Source organism: Selaginella moellendorffii, unplaced genomic scaffold (genome assembly GCF_000143415.4).
Source record: "Selaginella moellendorffii unplaced genomic scaffold, v1.0 SELMOscaffold_38, whole genome shotgun sequence".
In the NCBI taxonomy this organism is placed as follows: Eukaryota; Viridiplantae; Streptophyta; class Lycopodiopsida; order Selaginellales; family Selaginellaceae; genus Selaginella; species Selaginella moellendorffii.
In genome coordinates, this window is record NW_003314299.1 from 914,063 (window position 1) to 938,589 (window position 24,527).

Consider the following 24,527-nt stretch of genomic DNA (forward strand, 5'->3'; position numbering starts at 1 on the left):
CCTCATGTCTTCTCTTTGATCCAACATCCCTCTCCTTTTGTAGTTGCTTCCATTTTTGAAAATAAAAAAAACTCATTATAAATTATAAATGCATAAGAAGAGGGGAACAGGGTGTGGGCTCAGTGCAGGCCTCCCCCAAGCACCTTGGCCGGCCCGCGCCAAGGCCAACCGCCCGAGAACCTTGCCTTGGCGCTTGGAGGAGGGCCGGTTCGCCAGCGAACCAGCCCACCTCCAAGCGCCAAGGGCGGCTTGCGGGCGGTTGGCCTTGGCGCTTGGACTTAGCTGGCTCGCGCCAAATGCCCAGCGTGGGCATTTGGCACAAGCACTTGGCACCTTTTCCCAGCCAAGCGCCTTGGCCGGCCTGCGTGGACTTGGCCGGCCCAGGCAGAGTGCCCAGCCAAATGCCCGGCCTGGGCACTTGGCAGCAGCGGTGCTGGGCAGCAGTGGCCCTAGGCAGCGCGGCGCTGGCGTGGCATGGCGTGGCATGGGCGGTTGGCACGGCAGGGGCGGCATGGCAGGGCAGCAGTGGCACGGCAGCGGCGGCATGGCAGTGGCGGTGCTGGGCAGCGGCGGCACGGCAGCGGTGGCATGGCAGTGGCGGTGCTGGGTAGGCAGCGCTGCGCTGGGCGTGGCATGGCAGTGGGCGGCGCTCGGCAGCCCTGGGCAGTGGCGGTGCTGAGCATGGCATGGTGTGCGCAGCGTGGCGGCGCTGGGCATGGTGTGGGCGCGGGGGCGCTGGGCGCGGCGGCGCTGGGCGGGGAGGAGAGGGAGTGGAGGAGGAGAAAAAACTTACTCTTGGCGGCATTCTGTTCCCGCAGTCACTCCCAATCTCCCGCGATACTTTCTGTAAAACCCTAATGCCGGCGGCTGCCCTAACCCTAACCTAACATTCATCACAGCCGTTCATCATGGATGCAGTAAATCTTCATTGTACAATAAATAATAAATCTAGCACTGTACAATTTCTATTCCACCCTAGATTTGATCACGTGACAAAGTCCTTTTGAATTGTAATTTAATAATGGAGGTGTGCTCTAATATGACTATGTCATAATGTGAAATAATGTTACAGACGCATGTGTTGAATTGATCACAGTACGAAATTGTTAGAAAATATAAGATTATTAAATCGTAAGGTGTTATTTCCAAAGTAATGTATATAGATAATTTACTATAGGTGATAGATGGTAGTACAAAGATGGAATATATTTAAATGAGTTCAGAAGAATGTGATGATTTCTAGCTTTAATGAAGTACTGAAAATATGTACAATATTTAATTTATTTGGCAACAATTGGTTGATGGTAGATCCTAGAATAAAATCATTCCTATCTTTCATATTATGGCACATGCTTGAGGTGATATTTCTTTCCGTTCTACCAAAAGTTAGTGCATATAATAAATTTGAGTATGTTTTTGAATTCAATGTATATAGACTTTTAATATTGTACAACATAGTCCTATATACGTCATACAAAATTTATTATAACAACATTATTCGATGTTAGATCCTAGAATAAAATCGCCCTATCTTTTCACATAATGGCATAGCACATGTGAGGTGACATTTCGTTATAAAAGTTCAGAGTTCCAAAACCTAAAGGCAACAAAATGGAGGGCTTCCTTTTGCATTACCAAGATCACCCACCGCTTTCTATCTCCCAGAGTCTTATTTCAGAAAGTTTTCTTTGCTGACGTTTCGATCTTTCTCTCGGTTCTATTTCATTGGAAGCTATGATTCGCAACAACATTGGTGTAGTTGAACGATCGGAGTTTCTTCTTTCGGGTGTAGGTGAAGGTGGACAACATTGGGATTTGCAACATTCCAAGTCGAAAAAAATTTGAGTTTTTGGATCTCCAATCAAAGTGCGAGGCTGTGATCTTGCTAAAGTGAATGTGAAGCAAGAGTCGGTCGTCATCATTTCTTCCTCTTCTAGTTCTAGTGGAGATGTTAGTCCAGTGCGAGCCAAGAATTTTCAAACTCCAACTTCACTGATATTCCAAGCTGTTTGCAATGCTTTCCAGTTTTCCCGCCTCTCTATCAATGTTCGTTCCTTTCTACATAGGCCTGTTAGCGAGCTCCTATCTACATACAATGGCAATATCATCTTTGAACTACCACCTCTTGTCAGCTCAAAACGAAAGGGGATGGAGACGAAGCAGGATGTCCACAACTGGTGCAAGATCAAGACCACACATTTCCAGCATTTCGAAGGCACAGTGTCCATGGTTCATTGTGGTGGGTATTTGGATTGTGTGAATAAAGCATGTAATCAAGAGTGCGGTAAAAACTCCATATTTTTTGAAGGATCTGCAACCAATCCTCCCCTCTGTGACACCATTGGTGTTGGATTCAAGTGTCGGTTTTGTAAGAATGCTCCATTGTGTCGTGCCATCTGCGGGGCCAAGATGTACTATTTTCTTCCATGGGATGGAGAGGTTGGTAGAGTTGCAATACATATTGGCATGCACACACATCCAATGCAGGAAGGGATACAAAGGAGTTCAGTCAACCATTTCAAAGATGCAGTGTAGATAGAGACTGTGAGAAACTCATCTGCAACTCCGAAGCATGTTCAGAAAACAGTGCTCAAGGATTTTATCGCAAATACTTTACTTGATCCGAACTACAAGAATACTCAATTGGATGAGGCTAGCTTGCAGGAGTTACTACGACATGTGCAACCTGCAACTAGCCTTAGGAGGTATGAAAATATTATTACATACTTTTCAATAATATCTCTCTTACATTTTGTTTTATTTAGGATAAAGTCTTGGATGTGTGAATCTCGAGAGGGGAAACTCTAATAAAAAATCGACTCAATCCTTGAACTAAAACGGACTTGTCCTTATGAGTTTATCCATGGGAGTTTATTTCCAGATCAAGTCATTAGTGAGCAAGAGCGCCCCTTCATTTTCAAAATGTCTACCATGGGCCCTGCCTCTGGTGTGGATCTTGTTTCCTGAATGGATATGTCTGGGTCGAGTGACCTTGCTAATGCATGGGTACATTTTGACCATATGGAGCGGGTGGCAAGTTGGACAACCATGGGAGCTCATATGTATGATCCAAGGTAGTTTTTTTTCTCATTATCTTAAAATGGTTTTAAACATTGCACTTTTCACAGGCTACGTTGTAACTTGACAATTGCAACGGCAGAGTTTAAAGTACAAGACTAGATGGCTCAAGAAATATTTTGGAAGTCCCTCTCCGACATTGTATTGAAGCGGACTGGTAAGCCTGCCAACTTTTGCGGTTTCATGGCAGATGGGGCTGGGGCTAATTGGAATGGTGTCCGGGCAGTCTTTGGGAATGGTCTACCCCTAGAAGGTTGTGAGAGGACATGTGAGTTCCATTGGGCTCAGAGCCTAAACCAACACTGCCACCTTATCAAGCCAGATTTCCAATTAGCATTTAAGGAGTTGTGCAAACAATGGCAGGCTGCACCTTCTGAAGAAGAGCATGAGGCAAAAGCAAACGAGATCCAAATGTGGTGGCGTGAAGATGGCCATACTGATGTAAGTTGTCTACCACAACTTGAGTCGTGGTTAGGGTGGTGGGAAGTTAGAATGTTCCAATGGGGACATCACTCCTTTCAGGTTGATTTTTCTTTTTTTCCTCTCTTTTTATTGCTTTTTAATATCATCTTTTTATAAGGATCAACCACTTGAGGATCTTGCATACACCCCAACTGTGAATCTCTCAGAGAGTAAACATTGGAGCTGGCGTTCCTCTGAGGCAGGGAAAGGGAAGATGAGTCTATATGAAGCATGTCTATCAGATTTGATATGCGCTGTAGAGCAGTCTTCAAAAGCCTTGGCATTTGAGGAAGGAAGATACATGGGAACAAGACCTTCGGTTGAGATGTTACACGATCGGATGAAGAAGAAAGTGACTCCACCAGCACAAACAATGGCAACTGCAGTGAAGGAAGTGGTCCGTGGCACATCTATGGAGTACACTCCTCGGGCTTTTATTGGTGATATGAAGACTGTCCGCTCAAAGCGTCGATTTTCCTTTGCTGGTGAAGATGCTGGCACGGATCTTGGAGCAAAAAGCTCTCACAGACCTGATGTTGAGTATCATTCTACTCCAAGACATCGCCCCAGAACCGAACCACCTTAAGTGGCTAATGAAGAAAGTGCATCACAGTAGGTTGAAATTGCTTATCGTAGTGTGGAGCCGAAGCAATGGGCAATCCGTCGAGTGCCAGCGAAATCAAATGTAAGGTGTGCGGGGATGCTTCCAAGGGGCAAGTGTTGGGCTTGGATCCGTGGTGATAAGTCTGCTTCTGTTCCAGCCCCATGTTTCCATGGGGAACGAAAGCAAGCAGGGTTTTCAAGATGGTGTTGGTTATATTGCTGCAACTCTGATGTCAACCATACAAAGCGGCTTGAAGACACTATAGTGACTAAACCTGATGCAGTACCTAAAGAATGGCCAGTTGCTAATGGGGTTGCGCTCACCTCGGATGAGATTGAAAACCTTGAGAAATCTGGTTTCAATCTTGAGAGGAGAGTTGGAGATATGAGTGACAGAACCAAGACTATTCCTACAGAGATGCACAGGAGGCCAGCACGAAAAGGTAAGGCAGTTAAATTTATTGGTACCGTCTCCAAGCAGAAGCAAGGTAAAATAAACTTAGCTCAAACACTTGAGTGTGAGATTCTCTCCACGAATTACATCACTGCGCTCGCAAAGGAGTACACAGTCAAAACAGAAGGTGGAGAGTACACAATTGCCATTCAAGACTTTTCTTCTTGCACATATCCAGACTTTACGAAGCGCGAGGAACATGGGAAGGCATATGCTCCTTGCAAGCATATGTACTACATCTTCATCAACATCTTGCACCAGGATCCTAAAGTGGATATTCATATACACCAAGCAAGCCTTACTATTGCCGAGTTGCAGAAAACTTTTGGAGCTAATTAGATTTTCCAGCACTATCGATGTTTATTCTCTATCAATAATATAAACTAATTATACCTTATATAATTAATAAAAATATTTTATTATTTCACTTTTCATTTCATATACTTGTGAGGTTCTTTTCGCAATACTACCCATAGTATTTGTGAGTCTCCATTTTTGTCTTTACCTTCTCAAAAAATATTTCGTGATAGTCTTTCGGGTGTATGATGTTACAATGTATTGTGAGAGCATATGTACCATCACAGTTGTTTTTTTTTCCTTTCAAATGGTTATATGGCCTTATATAGAATCTTAATTCAAATTTAATAATTTAAAAATTCTGATGAACCTAACATTTACTAGCTAGAAAGCACAGAGTACAAATTTAAAGAAGTGACAAGAATACTCTTTTTTCAAATATTTTATTTTATATTCTAACAAACATCTCTATTATTGCATGTAGTAAATATTTAAATGATTAGAACAAGAAGTGTCCTTTAGAACATTTTTATCTATATAATATATAGAGAGTTATGAAATTATTAAGTTCGCCATAACTTTAAAATTTTAAAGTTTATAATGTTTGTACTAAATTACAATTGAAAATTGAGCTCAACTCGTGAGCTCAACTCTTCAACTCGTGAGCTCAAGTATGGTCCACGCTCGCACCTAAGGGATGAGCTGAGTAGGTTGAAGCAGACTAGAACTATTCAAGAGTATGTGAATGGATTTATGGCAAAGAGGATATTGGTCACGGATATGGGGGATATGGATGCGTTCCATGCCTTCATGTCGGGCTTGCAAACCTAGGTTCGCAGCGAAGTGATGTGTTAGAACCCGACTAATTACAAAGAAGCGTTAAATGTGGCTATCAAGGTGCATTTCAACGATAACCTGCGAAAGGGGAACACGACGGGATCAGGGTCCACGTTTAGCAAAGGGGCCAAACCAAGGGGAATATATAGCAAAGGGAAATTCAAGAAGAGTTTCTCTAAGAATGAGTCTTCGGGGTTCCGAAAAGGCAAATCCGGTGGCCAGCGAGCAAGTACGTGGGGGAGTCAAGCAAAACGAGACAAACCCATGGATAAGAAGGTCAAGTCATTTAGCAGCGTGGGAAACAACGTATGCTACAACTATGGTGAAACGGAACACTTTTCGAGGGAATGTCCCTACCTGAAGAAGGCCAGAGCCAATATGGCCATTAAGTCGAGTGAAGTCCAAATTGAGATATGTGATCCAGTCCCTAACTCAAAGTTACTCATTATACAAGCAACTTTGGTAGAGAGTCGTTCGCGACATCTACTAGCCCTCCGAGGGAAGCTCGGAGGTAGCTTTATTAAGATCCTTATTGACACGGGTGCTTCGGATAATTTTGTGGTTGCAGACACAGTTTGGCAAGCCAGACTAATGGTGCAGCGGCTGGGTGAACCAAGGACTATAGAGTTTGTTCAAGGTAGCCAAAGCATCGATGAGGTACTTCGACAAGCGAGAGTCGAAGTAGGAACTTGGAAAGTAGACATGGATTTCACCGTGTTGGACATGGCGGGATTTGACATGATCTTTGGGATGGATTGGTTCAATCAGTTCGTGGTAGCCTTGCATGGACAAGGTAGGAATTTTGTGGTACTGGCAAATGCCCAAGGAAGAAAATCCAGGGTGGAGGCTCAAGATCTAAAGGTAGGGCAATGCAAGGCCAAAGATTCGTGCTTAAATCTGGTGTCCACAAGAGGACAACTCACTAAAGGGACAAAGGCTGCATTTTTGTGCTTACTTTCGGTGAGAAGTGACAAAAAGACAGGAACAGAAGAAGTACCTTTAGTGATATAGCAGGTGTTGGACCAATTCCAGGATACCATGCCGGAGGAGCTACCGGCGGGGTTGCCCCCCACACAACCAATAGAACATAAGATTGAGCTAGTCGAGGGTGCTGAGGTGGTGGTTCGCCCCTCCTATCGTTTGAACGAAAAAGAACTTGTGGAACTCAAGTGCCAACTAGAGGAGTTGGTGGACAAAGGGTATGTTAGGTTGAGCAAGTCGCCGTATGGGGTGCCGGTGCTATTTGTGAAAAAGAAATATGGATCTATGCGCATGTGCATAGACTACCAGTTGCTCAACAAATATACAAAGAAGAACAAGTACCCTTTGCCAAGGATTGAGGACCTATTCGATAGGTTGGGAAAGGCAAAATACTTCTCGAGGATTGACCTAAGGTCAGGATACTACCAAATCAGGGTAGCAAAGGAAGATGTCGAGAAGACAACCTGTTGAACAAGGTATGGGAGCTTTGAGTTTCTGGTGATGCCCTTCGGGGCTATACAATGCGCCGGTAACGTTTTCGGCGTTGATGAACCATATCTTTGTACCCTATTTGGATCACTTTGTGATCGTCTATATTAACGACATCCTGATCTATAGCGAAATGCTAGAGGAGCATGCCAAACACTTGACGAAGGTGTTTAAGAAACTAAGGGAACACCAGTTGTATGCTAAAGAGAGCAAATGTGACTTTGCTCAACAAAAGGTAAAGTTTATCGGGCATATGGTGGGCAAGGACGGGCTCAAGGTGGACCCTAAGAAGGTCCAAGCGATCCAGGATTGGGAGCGACCATCGAATGTACACAAGTTAAGAGCATTCTTGGGGCTATGCAACTATTATCGAAAGTTTATTAGACACTATTCGAGAGTAGCCTTGCCCTTAACGGACTAAACGGGAAAAGGGAAGATGGTATGGACAGCGGAATGCGAGGTGGCATTCGTCCACCTCAAGGGGAAGTTGAGGAAGGCTCCCATGTTGGTGTTACCAGACTTAGGTAAGGACTTTGAGGTAGAAACAGATGCTTCAGACTTTGCGTTGGGTGTAGTTTTGAAGCAAGATAACTATTTAGTAGCATTCTTCTCGAAGAAGTTGGACAAAGCTCAACAAAAGTGGCCTGCCTATGAGAAGGAATTGTTTGCGATGGTCAAGGCGCTCAAGGAGTGGCGACACTACCTTGGGAGACACTTTAAGGTTTACACGGACAATGTGGCAACGAAACACTTCTTGTCACAGCCCGATCTGAGGGAAAAACAAGGTTGGTGGGCCAATGCTTTGGCCGAGTTTAATTGCGAAATTCTGTACAAGCTTGGAAAGAGCAACATCGTGGCAGATGTGCTAAGTCAAAAAGCGAGCTTGAAGTTGGCGATATCCAGCGTGACAGCAACTTTTTGGGATGATGTGCGGACCGCATACGAGAACGATGGTCTAGCACAAGAAGTGTTGCTGAGGAATCTAGAGGCACGGGAAGCTCACAAGAGAGGTGAGCTGCCAACGGAAGAGAAAACGGGCTATGCGGAACGCAACAGACTTATATATTACAAGTAAACGAGGGTGTATGTTCCAGAAGGGGAACTAAGGAAGGTAGCCTTAGAAGAGTGTCATGACGGACCTCTTGCGGGACACGGTGGAGTGCCCAAGACAATGGGCTTACTCAAGAAGAAGTACCACTGGCCAGATATGGGTAAGGACGTCCAAGACTATGTAAAGACATGTCTAATATGTCAGCAGGTCAAAGCCGTGACTAAGGCTAGTGGGGGCTTGTTACAAAGCATCCCAATTCCAGATCGTCCGTGGAAATGTCTTACGATGGACTTCATCAGAGACTCCCCCCAAGCGAGGGGTTCGATGCAATATTCGTGATGGTGGATCGATTTTCGAAGATGGCACATTTCATACCCACCACAACGGAAGTGGATGCGGAAGGTGTAGCGAAGCTATTCTTCAAACAAGTGGTTCGAGTGCGGGGAAGGCCGGAATAAATTATCTCAGATCAAGATAAGATCTTCACCAGTAGGTTCTAGAGGACACTCCTAGAACAGTATCGCACCAAGTTGAAATTCAGCACAGCCTATCACCCACAGACAGTTAGTGGGTATTAAGTCAAGATTGATGGCACTAACACTTCTTGACAGACGGACAAACGGAAAGGGTGAATAGGCAGCTGGAGGATTATTTGTGATGCTATGTCTCGGGAGACCAGACCGATTGGGTAAGTCATTTGGGACTTGTGGAAATGTGTTATAACAACTCACCACATTCGAGCATCGGGGTGAGTCCATGGGAAGTCATCAATGGGCGAGCTATTGAAGGTCCTGTGGAACTCGGCGTGGCTGAGTATCATGGAGAGTTACCCGCAGTGGAGGCATTCATGGCGGAAAGACTCAAAATTTGGAATCTAGTGAGGGATTCTTTGGAACGGGCTCAACAAAGGTAAACCAAGTACGCGAACCAAAAGCGCCGGGATGTAGAGTTCCAAGTTGGAGAGAAGGTGTGGTTGAACACCAAGAACCTCAGGCTACCAAGCGGGATCAATCGAAAGTTGACCAAAAGGTAAAAATGCATGTATTCCTATAAATGAATTGATCTTGAGTTCCTTAAGCAGATTCGCGGGGCCTTATGAGATTGAGGCTCGAATCAGTAAAGTGGGTTACCGTCTCCAACTTCCTCGAGAAATGGGGAAGATGCACCTCGTGTTCCATGTGAACTTACTCAAGCTGTATTTTGAGGATCCGCTTCACAAGGACCAAGTAAAACCCTTACCTAAGGTTATCCAAGGGGAAGAGGAATACGAAGTCGAGGCCATCCTCAATGCGCGCAAGAGCAAGCGACAAAGACGCGAGGTGAGAGAGTTCCATGTGAAGTGGAAAGGATTTCCACACTGCGAAGCAACATGGGAACCGAAGGAGAACCTAGCGAACGCGCAAGTTCTAGTGGAGGAATTTCTACAAGGTAGAACTCTATGTACTTATGCAAAGTTCAATTAAAGTATCAATTTGTGAAGTTGAGCAATGGTATATGTTGGGACCCGAAAGTGCACTGAAGGTAAGCTAATTAGCATGGGTTAGCTAGGTCGACCAAACATAGGGAACTATGCACAACTCCCCATGGGGATGTCGAATCCGTAGGCGTATTCTACGGAGGTTGGGTTTGAGTCCCAACCCCCTAGTAAAGCAAGGCTAGGTTCAAGTCTTAACCCCATACTAGGGTGTGGTGGGGTGAGAAGTATAGGGACACCTATATTCCGTTGTCATGGGCTCTTGGCCAGGGAGGCTAACTTAGGCACACCGCTAAGTGGGGGGATGCCCCCGGAGACATGGTTAACAAGTCGTAAGATTAAAAAGAGACACGTTTGATGTGGGCATCGAACTTCTTCTATGGGTGGTGGAGTTGTAAGAAACCAACTCGCCGAGGTGTCGTAGGCTAAAGGATCCCCGAAAGCATGACCAAAATGACAAAGAGTTCATTAGATGGGACCGAGTCGAAGATCGAGTCCAAGACCGACTCTGAGACCGAGTTTGAGATAGAGTTCGGGATCGAGTCTGAAACCGAGTTCGAGACAGAGTCCGAGATCCAAATCGGGTCCGAGACCGAGTCTTAGGTCGAGTCCGAAGTTGAGTCTGAGATCGGGTCTGAGATCGAGTCTAAGATCGAGTCCGAGACCGAGTCCGAGTACTAATACGGGTCAAGGGGTGAAAGCCCAAAGCGTGCGTCTCCCGGGGGGGGGGGGGGGGGTTCCCAAAGTATACTAGGGATAGTGACGGCCAAAAACTAGTTTTGAAGGAACTCTCCAGGGGGGCTTCCAAACTGACTTGAGGTTGAAACTGGGACCCAGGGGCCTTGGGTGGGAGTGAGCATGGACTCCGCTGGGGCTGGAGGGGCCCCCCCAGGAAGTGCTCAAGAGCCGCTCCCACTCCCGGAAGGGAAACTGACTGTGGTGCTTTCGGCTTATGGGGAGGGGGGCCCCCCTTGAGGGCTTTATGGCTCATCGGTCCTCGCTCTTCCTAGGGGCTTGGGCCTTCCCTTTGGGATGGAAGTGGGGGGGTAGAGGTACCTATACTGAGCTGTTAGGCCACGGTGTTTCACCCTGGCGTCCCGAAGTAAGTGTTGCACCCAAGACTTGGGATTTAGAGGGTCCTATGATCAAGTCTTGTGGTACCAAGGGATGTTAAGAACTTGGAAGCTTGGTGTGCTTGGCCATTTGTGCTTGCGGGGAGTGTAGCTAAACCTTAAGTTCAGTCTAACCCGGGGAGGGGGATTGGGAGAGATTTGGGAATCCGTGGATGGATGGCTAACACTCTGTTGCTCGTACAGTGAGTAGCTGAAACCAAGTAGAACCAAGTAGGAGCTGGTACCATAGGCAGGAACCTTGGCGAAGGAACTTAGCAAAAACTAAGGCAGTGTTGGACGGATAGACAAGATAAGCTAGCTAATTGAAAAGGAAAAATTTATGGCTTACACAGTGCATCATACGGTGATTTGCTCAACCTAACATACCCTTTTTCCACCAACTCCTCAAGTTGGCATTTGACCTCCTCGAGTTCCTTTTTGTTCAACCGATAGGAAGAATGAACCACTGCCTTAGCACCCTCGACTAGCTTGATCTTGTGTTCTATCAGTCGTTTAGAGGGTAACCCTGGCAATAGCTTCTGCAGCATGGTACCTTGGAATTTGTCCAACATCTGCTGGATCACTAAAGGCACTTTTTTGTTCCCATCTTTTTGTCACTCCTTATTGAGAGTAAGCACAAAAATGCTGCTTTGGTTCCTTTAGTGAGTTGTCTTCTCGTGGACATTAGGTTCAAGCAGGAGTTTTTGGCCTTATATTGCCCTACCTTTAGATCCTGGGCTTCCACCTTGGATCATTCTCCTTGGGCATTCGCCAGTACCACAAAGTTCCTACTTTGTCCATGTAGGGCTACCACGAACTAATTGAACCAATCCATCCTGAAGATTACATCAAATCCTGCCATGTCTAATACGGTGAAATCCATATCTACCTTCCATGTCCCTACTTCAACTCTTGCTTGTCGAAGTACCTCATCGGTGCTTTGGCTACCTTGAACAAACTCTATAGTCCTTGGTTCACCCAGCTGCTGCACCATTAATCTGGCAAGCCGGATTATGTTTGTAGCCACAAAATTATCCAAAGCACCCGTATCAATAAGGATCTTAACAAAGTTACCTCTAATCTTCCCTCGGAAGGTTAGTAGATTTCACGAACGACTTTCTACCAAAGTTGTTCGTGTAATGAGTAACTTTGAGCTAGAGACTAGATCACGTACCTCAATTTAAATTTCACCCAACTTAATGGCCATATTGGCCCTAACATTCTTCAAGTATGGACATTCCCTCAAAAATGTCTTGCTTCACCACAGTTGAAGCATACGTTGTTTCCCACACTACTAGTAGACTTGACCTTTTTATTTATCGATTTGTCTCTTTTCGTTTGACTCCTCCATGTGCTTGTTCACTAGCCACTGGATTTACTTTTCCGGAACCCCAAGGACTTATTCTGAGATAAACTCTTCTTGAATTTCCCTTTGCTATATGTTCCCCTTGGTTTGGCCCCTTTGCTAAACGCCCCTATTCTAAAGATTCCTACTTTGAAGTGTGTGAATGATGTGGAACACTTTTTGGGCAAGATGTAATATTTCAGTTGTTTTGTGGATTATATTTTTGATCACACTAAACTATTGTGAGTGTTACTGAAGTCATCAATGTCATCTTTCATCTAGTTTCTGAATTGTGAGCGTGCATTCATGGATATCAAAGAGCTATTGATGACTCCTCTAGTTTTGGTATATCCTGAATAGACTCGACATTTTATTTTGCGTATGGATGCTTCTAATATTAATCTTGGAAGTGTGTTGATTCAAGAAAGCCTAAGTGTGTCTGGTCAATGCTATCCTATTGTGTATATAAGTTGTATATTACAACTAACAGAAGTGAACTACTCCACAATAGAGAGGGAGTGTTTAGTAGTAGTCTAGGGTTTCAAGAAACTTCATCCATATTTACATGGTTCTCGAACGTTACTAGAAGGTGATCATAATGCCATTACTTCATTATTGAAGTGGGAGAACTTAGTTGGTCATACTATTTGGTGGGCTTTGAAGCTTTAGATATATGATTTTGATGTTATTCATCACCTAGAGAGTTTTATGGCTGATGCTGATGCTCTTTCTCAAAATCCTCTTCCCTCTTCACTTTCTTCTCATGTTTCTAATGAGCTTGTTGTTCTAACATTTGTGAACTTTCTAAATGAGGATTTTGTGCCATCAGCGGTGGTTGTACTTAAAATTCAATGTCCACAAGATGCAAAGCAAGATCTACCTTCTTTTGATGAGGTTCACGAGGCTCAAAAGATTGAGCCATGGATTCAAAGGCTTCAAGATGGGTTTAAGAATCCTACATCATTTGCTGATGACTTGCCATTTTGGCATTTGCAATTTCAATATCGCTTTGAAGACAGTCTTCTTTATTTTGAGGGGATAGATTCTGATGATCACTTATGGCTGGTGGTGCCCTCCATCTTTATTCTATGGTTTCTTCATGCCTACCATGATTTTCCTATTCTAGGTGGGGATATAGAACATTGTCATATGACTGAGAAGCTATACATGTCTTTCTATTGGCTAGAAATGTGACGTGATATTATATAGTATGTGTGTAGCTGCGTTTGGTGCCAAGCTAGTAATACTCCCCCTTATGCTACAGAAGGATGGTTGAAGTCAATTGCAATTTCCTGTTTATTTACATTTGTGGCATTTGATCTTGTGGGACCTTTTCCATGATCAACTACTGGCAATGAATATATTATTATTGTTTCTGACTATTTGACTCGTTGGGTGGAAATTGGTGCTCTTGCTAGTGCCTCTGCAACTACTGTTGAATACTTCCTCCTCAATTGAGTTGTGTTCCAGCATTTTTGTCTATAGCGGATTCTTTTGGATAATGATCCCACGTTTATAACTGAGGCATTTCATATTTTGAAGTCTCAGCTAGGGATACACCACACTTTCACAAATGCTTATCATCCATAGTCAGATGGTTTGGTGGAACAGCTCGTTTGGACATTCAAAGGAATCATTGTGAAGTACATGAACTTTTAGTATTCGGATTAGGATGGTTATTTGCCATCTCTTCAGTATGCATATGTCACAGAGGAGCAAAGTTCTGTTAGTGTTTCACCATATAAACTTACATCCAATATTATCAATAGAGCTGGGTTGACCTTTGTGATTGCCATAAGCTGTCGATACTAGGTCGTGGGATCAGTATTTCACGAGTATTTTTCCACTTATCTGAGTAGAGTCTGCCGAACACTTAGGCCATGTACAATTGGGACAACAACAGTGTTACAACTCTTATCATCATCCACCTTTGGAGTATAAAATGGATGACTTAATGTTAGTCCATTTTCCCTATTTTATATTATGTGGTTTATCTAAAGGGCTCTTTGCTCAGTGGAAAGGACCATATCAGGTGTTGTGGCAAGTTGAACCACAAGTTTATGAGGTTTGGCATGATGTTTAGTAGGCTGATCCTCCAGTAATTGTGCATGTACAACAGTTGAAATACTTCATACAAAGGGATCAAGAACAATTGATGCCACCTATAAGTTTGCTGATGCCTCCTCCTAACGTTCCTCTAAATCCTAGCCCATCTACAATAGAACCTTGATGACCTTCTATTATTTTGAGAGAAGGGAATGATATGAGGTTCAAGTGTATAGTTATGATGTTATATATTAATATTAGCATAGTTGGTAGCCATTAGATTAGTTTCAATCCAGACCACTTGCTCTTGTATATAAATTAGGGTTTATGGGCTAATTGATATGCACATTTTCTGTATTCCCTTTCCATATTCCATACATTTAAGATTAAATTTATTTTAAAATTAAAGAAATGCTTAATTAACTCAGGTTAATTTCTACAGCTAAATTATTTCCAGGAGAAGAAAGAATGACCAATTTTAGCTAGGACAACATTCACCTTCCTAGGGCATAGCAACACAAAGTTCAATGTTTACTTATTTACTATTTACACCATTTTATTAGCTGGAGACTCATATAAGACTTTAGAGTCTAAATGTGAAAGGTTGTTCATAATCTTCTTTCCCAACTTCTCAAGCCCTAGACTAAGAAAAAAAATTGCAAGGAGCTCTCTCAAAGCTTTCATTATTGGCTGCCCCAAATCCATTTTCACATGTATCATCTTACTCCATATGTACTTTTAGAGCTTCACTATGTAGATTTTGAGGTAATAGTCTCTCTAGACTTCCAACTTGAGCATTCCTTGTATGGACTGCCTACACAACAAATTGATATAAACTTGGAGAGAGAGAAAATAAAAGAGATAATATATAGTGAGCAATGAAAATTCCCAGAATCCTTACTAGCAAATCACACCCTACCTTCATGCTAAACTTTGTTTTATGAAAACCTTAGGCAGGGATGACCACCACTCAAAAAAACTCCCTTAGCTCTCATTCTAAGGATTCACATCTTTAGCAGGACAAAAGTGTGAGGCAGCACCACTAATTGGTGCCAAATCTCTTGAGCCATCAGTTTCTTTGGATTTTCAAAGATATATTTTGACAATTGAAGAATGCAAATATCCAGTAACTAGTATGCAATGGCATCCCGAGGTATAGCTTTTCTCATTTTTCACCTCTTTGTTTTGATAATCTCTTGATTTTGCAAAAGAATGCTTTTGAATGCGGATATGAAGGAATACCTCACTCTCTGGATGCCATTCCAATTACAGTGTGCTGCAGCTTCTTTGTCAGGTAATTCTCTTCTTAAACAGGATAAACTCTCGACTGTTTGTCTGAGTAGCAAGGCTCTGAGTCAAGCCACACAGCTTCTTGGGAAGAAAAAGAGCAGCTATTGATCTACAACTATTTGCCAATCTATTCTGGACGAGACAGGTACTTACTGCCATCAAAATCTAAAATCGCTCAGAGCCTCTTTGTATTGTGCTTGTAGGAAGGGACACTTCGATCAATCTTACGTCTTATGGTGAAGCAATCTCGTAATACAACTACTGTTATTTTAGCTGAGGTCTCTAATCCGAGGATGTGCACACTTTTCACAAGGGCAGAATACCCCATTGAATAATCTCAACTGGCTGCTCACTTGCAGCCAGGGAGGAAAAGTACGATATTGCAAGTTGTAAGTAATCTGCCCTGGTAGGATGCTGAGAGGAGTTATTAGAGGTGATGGTTGTGGTACACAGAAAACAGCTTTCAGTTCTTCCATCTGATGCTTTTCCAGAGCTATAGCTCTCCATGTGGAACCCATAGCTTTGTGAGTTCGCATCTAATTCTATTTATATTCCCTGGTCTTCACGCACTAGTTAAATTGATTGCACCATTGGCAACTGTCCGATTGAGTTTAGTTCTTAGTAAGAAACTTATTGATAAACCCATGTGGCTAACGTGGTCTGTACAGTTCTGAAGAAACCTGTATACTACTTATGTGGGACAAAAAAGTCCTCCAGATTGTACTTGTTCAGTACGGGCTTGCCCTTAACCTCTTCATTAGGCCATTGCTTTCTTTCACGTGGGCCTTGGACTACGAAAGAGAATGTTCTTCTTTGTTCTGGAAAATAATCAGGATTGGCTCTTTAGCTCTCTGAGTCTAATCATGACTCAATTATTACATTAAACACCTTTATTTAGATGATAATTAGTCCTTAACAGAACTCATGAAATACAAAACTAAATTCAAGATAAAAATATAAACACCTTTACCTTTAAGATTTCATTACAGTACAACTTTGCTATATATATTATGTTTTGTGTATGTTCCTATGCTCAACCATGGCTAGTGTTGTGACAGTGTTGGGGTCTTGGATAGTCAAGCCCAAAACTCCAACTCCACAGCCCCAGATCCACAAGCTCTCCAATCTCGACTTCCACATCTCCTTTGAGAATTACACCAAGCAAGTCTACTATTCCTGTCATCTAGCAGGGATGATCTTGTCACAAGCTTGAGAGCTTCATTGTCCAGAGTGCTTGTCCCATTTTATGTCTTGGTAGGGCAAGTGCATAGGGCAGAAGATGGTCACAAGCTGGAGGTGGATTGCAATGACGCTGGTGTCTAGTTTGTGGTGCTAGTATCAAGAACCCTTGTGATATTGAGCTTGGTCCTTCATAAATGATAGCTTGCCACGTCTGCCAAACACTTTCGCTATTATGCCCTTTGTGTTAATCTCGTTCTGGTCCCAAATGCTATTTATGGAAAGTGTTTAGATTTGCTCATTTAACATATTTACGGAATGTAAAGATTGTCTTAAACACAATGGTATTTGTCCCGTATCCAAATTCACAATTTAGGGACATTCCATATTTAGTAAGTTTTAAACTTGTCCTGATACTAAGGGAGGCTTGGGGTGAAAGCCCAAAGCCCAAAGGATGTGTGGCGGCAGGGGGGCGGGGGGCAAGATTCCAAATGTATAGTAGGGATAGTGGGTAGGTTGGGCATGGTTAACCAACCTTAAGAATAGTTTAGCTCTTGATTGCATGCCTGTCCTTGTTTTACGTTTGGCTTGGGTTTAAGCCCAAGTTTCACACCATACTAGTTGGTGGAGTACTTATATCCTTGCATTAGGCCACTGGTATGTTGAAATAGCATTAAACTCCATTTTGCATGCGAGTCCTAGTATTGGGATGTTGAATGCTCTAGGACTGTTTCAAGTCACTCCGTGCTCCTGTCCTTTCGCTCTTTGGGCTGTACACTCAAGAGTCATTTTGTGCTCTAGTGCCATCACTCCTTGGTCCCATACTTAGGAGTTTAACTTTATTCCTTCATTTAGTGGCTCAAGGCTTTGAAACTTAGATTCCACACCACTATCCTTTGGACACGTGGTATATAACACATGGCATATAGAGGCTTTAGGTTCCGCTTCGTGATTATCCTATGGTAAATTACTATAGGATAAATGGTGAAAACCACATGCACTACATTTGGTATTAAAGAATACGTCTTAGCAAGTACTATCTAATGAGATTGGACAACTAGTTTTGTTGCATATATAGAGATGTAAACGATGATCTAAGTGGGTACACATTTGGGTGCAAAGGCTTCACAATCGTTCCTTGGATATCAAATTTGGTTACCTTTTGTATTAGATTATATGAGTTTTCATTTGGGCTCATAAGATGGATTGAGATATTCCATTTGCACGAGTTTGCGCTTGGGCTCATGAATGAGACATATTAGCAACTTAAACATTTGAGTTGGCAAGATGGATTTGAGGTGTACCATTTTGCATAAGTTTGCACTTGGGCTCATGAGTGAGGCACATTAGCAACTCAAGGTTATACTTTGAGTTAACAAAATTAATGTTATCCTATCATTGGTTCCATAAGTTGTTTTATGTACCATAGTTAAAAGTAAACCTGTTATAAGCAGCAAATGAGTGGATTCGTAGTTATTTAACACGGCACTAGTGGATCCTTCCTAAGCATGATTATAAATGGATCAATCAAGACTGTAGGAATTAATCTATTAGTTCAAGTAGTTATTGTCGTGCTCTCTTATAAAATTTTCTTGAATTGGATTGAAGGCGTGCTAATGCAAGCTTGAGGTTTGGTCAAAGTAGAGTTTGAAAAGAGAGTCATTAGCGACGAAGGATTAAACACATAAATCATTTTCTTTTCTTGGAAAAGTGATTTACAACTTAGTATTAACTCATTACTCATGCTCACATCATGCAATTAAGAGTCCCTATCTTGATGCATATTATGTATAATGATCTTACTAGTGGTGAGTTATGGGATGGATAGCGGAGAAACGCTAAACCATTTTGTCTAGGCTTGCTATTGAAAGTTTGGGTTACAATGCTTAATTATTTTCCGGAAAACTTTGTTATTACTCCTTGAGTAGCTTGGTGTTGGATTAGTTTTGAGTTTGGTTGGAAAAAGAGTGGCATGAGTTTGTTCGTGTTATGAACAAAAGTTAGTGGTGTAAACCAGTTTTGTAAATCTCTATTGGTGGAGTGTGGCATTGTTAGAGTGTGGCCATTGAGAGAGAGAGGGAATATTTTGGTCCTTAGAATATTCCCCATCTTCCTTGTATAAAACCCTTGCCCCACAAGGGCAAAGGGGGGGCATTTATGGAGAGCATTGAAGCATTTCTTATGTTTGAGTGAGTGTTGGGGGAGGTGCCCCTCCTTCCCCTAACAAATGGTGAACCTAGTGTAACATGCAACACTTTTTGAGGTGTCATTTCTTTCTTTTTCTTTTGGTCGCAAATTTTGGGAAGCAATTTCTTGTTAGTCTTATAATGGTTTTGTTTGATCTTAGGCGTGTTGGATAGGTTTAGATCTCCTCTTTCCAAAAAGGTATGACACTCATCAAGCCATGCAGTATTTGAAAAGATACAACATTTCTTGGCTCGGTTGGATGAACATTTTAGGGTTTTCATTTTCTTGCCTAGATCCTCGGCCTAATTTTTCAAAGTAATGCATTTGGGTTTGTAAATCTCGCCTAGATCTACAAGTAATGGTGATTCTTGGTGCTAGATTTGGGCAAATTGATGACATGCAAAAGGATTTCCTTCTCCAGCTAGATTAATTCATCTTTGTAGTAGGAATCTGTGCTTCTCCGGGCTTTGTTTTGAATGCCATTTGTTTCTAGAGGTGCTCTTGGTCCTAGGCTTTCCAAAAATACCAATGGTACCTTAGTATCAATCTACATCAGTGACATGCAATATTGATGTTCTGAGCTACCTCTTCTTGGATTTCAAGGAATATTGAGGTAGCTTCTTCACAAATTCTTGCGATAAAGGGTAGACAGAGCTGAGCCTTTTCCAACGAGCCCATCAACAGTCAAAATGGAGAAGAATCAAGACCAAAGGACTCATTTTTCTCTTTTGGGCTAGGAGTTCCTTGGGAACGAAGCAATCTTTAGGAAGCAAGAGTAGGCATAGGAACAAGAACAAGAGCAAAAACAGGAGTTGGTGCAAGAGTAGGAGCAGATGCAAGGGTAAGAATTGGTGCTAGAGTAGACGTAGGAGTAGGAGCGAGAGTAGGGGGTTACTGATTACAGGTTACAGGTCCCCAGTTACTAGTTACTAGTTACTGGTTACTGGTTACTGGCTACTGCAAGAGGTCAGCGGTTACTCTATGGGTCAATGGTTATATGGGCTCCTTTCCATTTTCACCCTTATTTCTCTTCGTCATAGGCATTTTGGGCAACTTTGAGCAACTTGAGCATAAGTCTACAATCTTTTTGCTCCTATCAGCCCAGTTGCCTTGACCAGGCATTTGCAATGTTCAGGGTATTTGATGCCAATACAAACTAGATGTGTGACAAATTGGCACCCTTTTACCATACCTCAAGGCCCTAAAGTACGGAGTAAACTTTTTAACATCTAAAGGCAACTTAGGTACAACACAGCACCTTCTCATGCCGAGTCCTTTTCATCCTCCACAGATTCCAGTGACTTAGTTCTACGAGCTATGGCGCAGCCACCTTTAGCTCAACCTTAGCTTCATGTTTTGCAAAAGGGGAGTGATGTCTCAACCTTCTCAGGTGTTGGAACATTCTCCCAAACATCTTATATTAGTCTACACCATAAACATATACTACACCATAAACATGATCGTCAACAATGATCATATGTGCCATGACTTCTTGCAGCCTCTCGAAGGCAAAATAGCAACTTGGGCAAATTCTCTCCTCCTAGAGGATTGTACAAACTTCCAGAAACTACTTACTTCTTTTAGAGAACATTTCATTAAAGAAAAACCCATAAATCAGCTACTTGTCAACCTCTTTTCATTTTGGTAGGGTGCTTATGAGTCTGTTCCTGACTACATCACCTAGTTTCGAACATACTGGAAGCAATGTTGGGATCGCAGAGTGGTCCAAGATGAGCAACAAGGGATCATGGCATTCACAGCGGGTTTGCGTGGGAACTTGCAATGGAAACTTCTTAAGAAGACATTCAAGTCTTGCCGCGAGGCATTTTCATTTGCCACAAAGCTGGAAAGAGAGCTTCTTGTCAACCTGGGGATTACTAAAGTTGATTTCGACCAAGCCATCACCCTGTCAGAGTCATTGTGCAGCTGTTCACTTGTCCACACGAAAGTCTGTTGCTATTGAGTATACACCTCCGGCTATTGAGAACTTTGCCAATGAGATGCGGTAGTTGAAGGAGATCATTCTTCAGTAACAATTACACCATAACAAGCTCCTCCAAGAGCTGGTGGAGTCCAAGAAAGAGGCTGTTACAGCTCAAGAACGCAAATTTAAATCCCGTTGGTGCACTCATTGCAAGACAAACACACACAACACACAGTGCTGCTTCAAGCTTCACCCAGAGCTTTGGCCTCCACCTTCTCAATATGTCCAACACGTCCTTTGCTAACAATTCCACATCGTCTTGAGGTTCATAGACATATCAGGAGCAGTTGGAGCAATAGGCAATTGAAGTAACCCCTTCATCAAGCAAAGGCAAAGCACCAGCCTCATTGGTCAACATGATTTTGGTGGCCGAGGAACTCTATAGACAACAACAGCAAACCGCAACCACTCGAGCCCAAGCGAAGAAGGCAGCCGCTCAACCTGTCATAGATCCCCCGGCGTCAGTTGAGAGGGAATCTCTATTGGCACCAAATCTAGTGACACAGAGGGTGGCTTGTAAGCTCCCCTACAAGTCACTAGTCTCTTCTCCTTCTGAGATCTCACCATCAACTATTTCTGTTCCGGAGCTGGTTTTAACACTCCTATCACCTTTTCACTCCGAGACATGTTGTGTCTTGTCCTGGGATTTGGCCAATGCTTAGAGGAGTTTGCATGATCAAGAACACCAGAGAGCACTCTCAAGAGGACTCCTCAAGAGGTGCACATTGTCAACATGACAAGATATGGTGGAGAGCCTGGTCCATTCTTCATCCCGATGCAGATTAGTACTTCCTCTTGTAAGATGGATGCTTTGGTTGACTCCGGTTCTGGAAGCAGCATTATCTCTCTTTCCCTTTTAGCCCAACCCTTTTAGCACAGCTATAAATCACTAAGAGCTCCTCTATTGTGCTCAAAACCTTCGGCAACCACACTATTCCCCTAGCAAGCATTTGCTGTGGTGTCAAAGTCTCAGTGCAAGATATTATTTCTGAGGTAGATTTCCTTGTAGTTGACTACCAATGTCTTGGAACGTCCTCTTTGAAGGATTCTATCATCCTTGGCTGCTCATGGCAAGTCACAGCCCATTACACCATTGACAGCGTGCAAGGCAAGATGGAAATTAGCAATGGAACCCATAACACCACCTTTCTCAACAACCATGGTAGAGCTCTTTCTCAGCAAGCCCAAAAGGCTCAAACTAAAGTGGTCTCCACACCATACTTTCCTCCTAAGCTCATAGAGGTATTTCCCAAGTTGGCGGTGGAGTGGACCATTTATATGATAGATGCTTTCTCATACAATGCAATTGACATTGTTGGAGGTGAGTCAGATAGCTCAAGACATCTCTCAGCCTCACTCTCTCTATTTGAGAGTAAGGTCAAGCCTCTAGCCACACCCTCTTTATTTGATGGCGGGGCTTATAGGGTATGGGCTCCCATATCCAGCTTTTTAGAGTGTTTCTCGATAGAGGAAGGGTTTCTTGGTTTGTTTCTTGCATGGGACCAACTCTCTCTTATGGATCTTGATGACACAGTCACTCCAGACCATATCCATCTTTCACAGGACACAGCCGAACTCAAACCTCCTCAGCAACTATCTGAGACAAAGGATGACATCCAAACACACAATTGGTAGAAAGAATCAAGTAAATTAGACATATTGCATATGAGTTATAGCTCTTTGAGTTCAGAATTTCCTACTGTGGAGTTCCTGGTCCAAATCCAAGTGTATTACATTGAAACTTTAGCACCAGACTTAGACTCGACTTCAGTGGAGGATCTTCCTTTACTTGCAGAGTACTTGGCTACAGTCTTCATATCAAACATTGAGCACTTAGAGCATCAGAAGCAAAGAGAACAATAGACAAAGACTTTTGTAGTGCATGTGGTTTTGACCCTTTATCCTATGGTGATTTACCATAGGATAACACCACAAAGAAGCACCTAAACCGTCTTTATGCCACGTGACACATGCCATGTGTCATATGCCACGTGTCCAAAGGACAGTGGAGCGGAACCCAAGGTTCAGGGCCTTGGGCCACTGAACGAAGGAATGGTGCCAAACTCTTAAGCATGGAGCCAAGGAGTGACGGAACCAGACCACAGAGCAACTCCTGAGCATACAGCCTAAGGAGCAAAGGGACAAGGGCCCAGAGTGACTTGGAACAGTCCTAGAGTAACCAGCATCCCAATGCCAAAACCAACACGCAAAACGGAGCCAAATGGAGTTTGGCGCTATTTCGGCATACCGGTGACCTAACGCGAGGACATGGGTACTCCACCAGCTAGCATGAAATGGAACTTGGACTTAGACCCAAGCCACACGCAAAACAAGGACAAGCACGCAAGCGGGAGCTAGACTATACCTCAAGTTGGTCGGCCATGCCCGACCTACCCACTATCCCTACTATACATTTGGAACCCCCCCCCTTGAGGAACAACACGCTTTGGGTTTTCACCCCAAGCCTCCCTTAGTATCAGGAGTTAGTCTCTGGGATAAATTCGAAACTTACTAAATATGAAATGGCGCTAGATTGCGAATTTGGACATGGGATGAACACCATTGTGTTCAAGACAATCTCTACATTCCGTCTATATGCCAAATGAGAAAATTTGGATACTTTCCATAAATAGCATTTGGGACCGAAATGAGACTAACACTAAAGGCATGATAGCGAGGGTGTTTAGCAGACACAGTAAGCTATCATCTAGCGAATATTGAAGGACGAAGCTCAATATCGCGGGGGTTCCCAAACACTAACAAGTGCAAGTCAACAATATGAGTTTCTTGTCACCGTGCCAAGTATGCTTGACTAAATGACAACGTAGGATTTCCTTCCTTAGTGCCCTTTTGGTCTGTGCACATGTGATGACTAGTTTCTCAACTAGCTTAGGCAGAGACTGATAACGGGTTCAGCAATACCGACCTCCTGCCATCGTGGCAGTAAGGTAAGAGTGCTCGTAAGGACTAGCCAACAAGTAACTTTTGATACCCGAAGTCACATTCGCAACACTCTCCCCCCCTAGGGAAGATCGACGTCCTCGTCGATGCATACTCGAGTCTAGAATACCGCCAAGGAAACAACTCCAAAAAAAGTTCACGGTATTCACACTATGTGAGAAATGCACCAACTTAAATGAGTGAGGGGTAACCTCTTTGTCTAACGCGGATGCGCTACCAACTCAGACACTTTCCAGCTGTCGCCGACAAGGAAATGACCAACAAAGGCAGCTGTAAGCGACTAATTTTTCCATTCTACTTTAGTCACTTAACCACACCTCCGACCACTTGGAGGAGTCTCATTCACAACCTCCATAAGCCCAACTCAGGACTTGGGGCTTGCTAGCCCCGAGAATGGCATCCATGCCACTCAACCTTAGCACTTGGTCCAAGTGCTCCATGTGTCCGATCCCATGATCGACACCCCAAGGTACCACCGACATATCGGCCCGTTACGCTAAGGCCATGCCCATTTACCTCGGTCACACTGGTGGTCCAACACCACCTACATTCCAATCCCGTCTCTCAAAGACTGGGTCATCCATCCATGAGTGATCATCCCAGATCCACTCTTTAACATCCTTAGGATGCTTACAGGCATGGGGAATAGCCTTCCCCAATATCTCTGTTCCGGTCCCCACCAAGTCCCTTTCTGTCC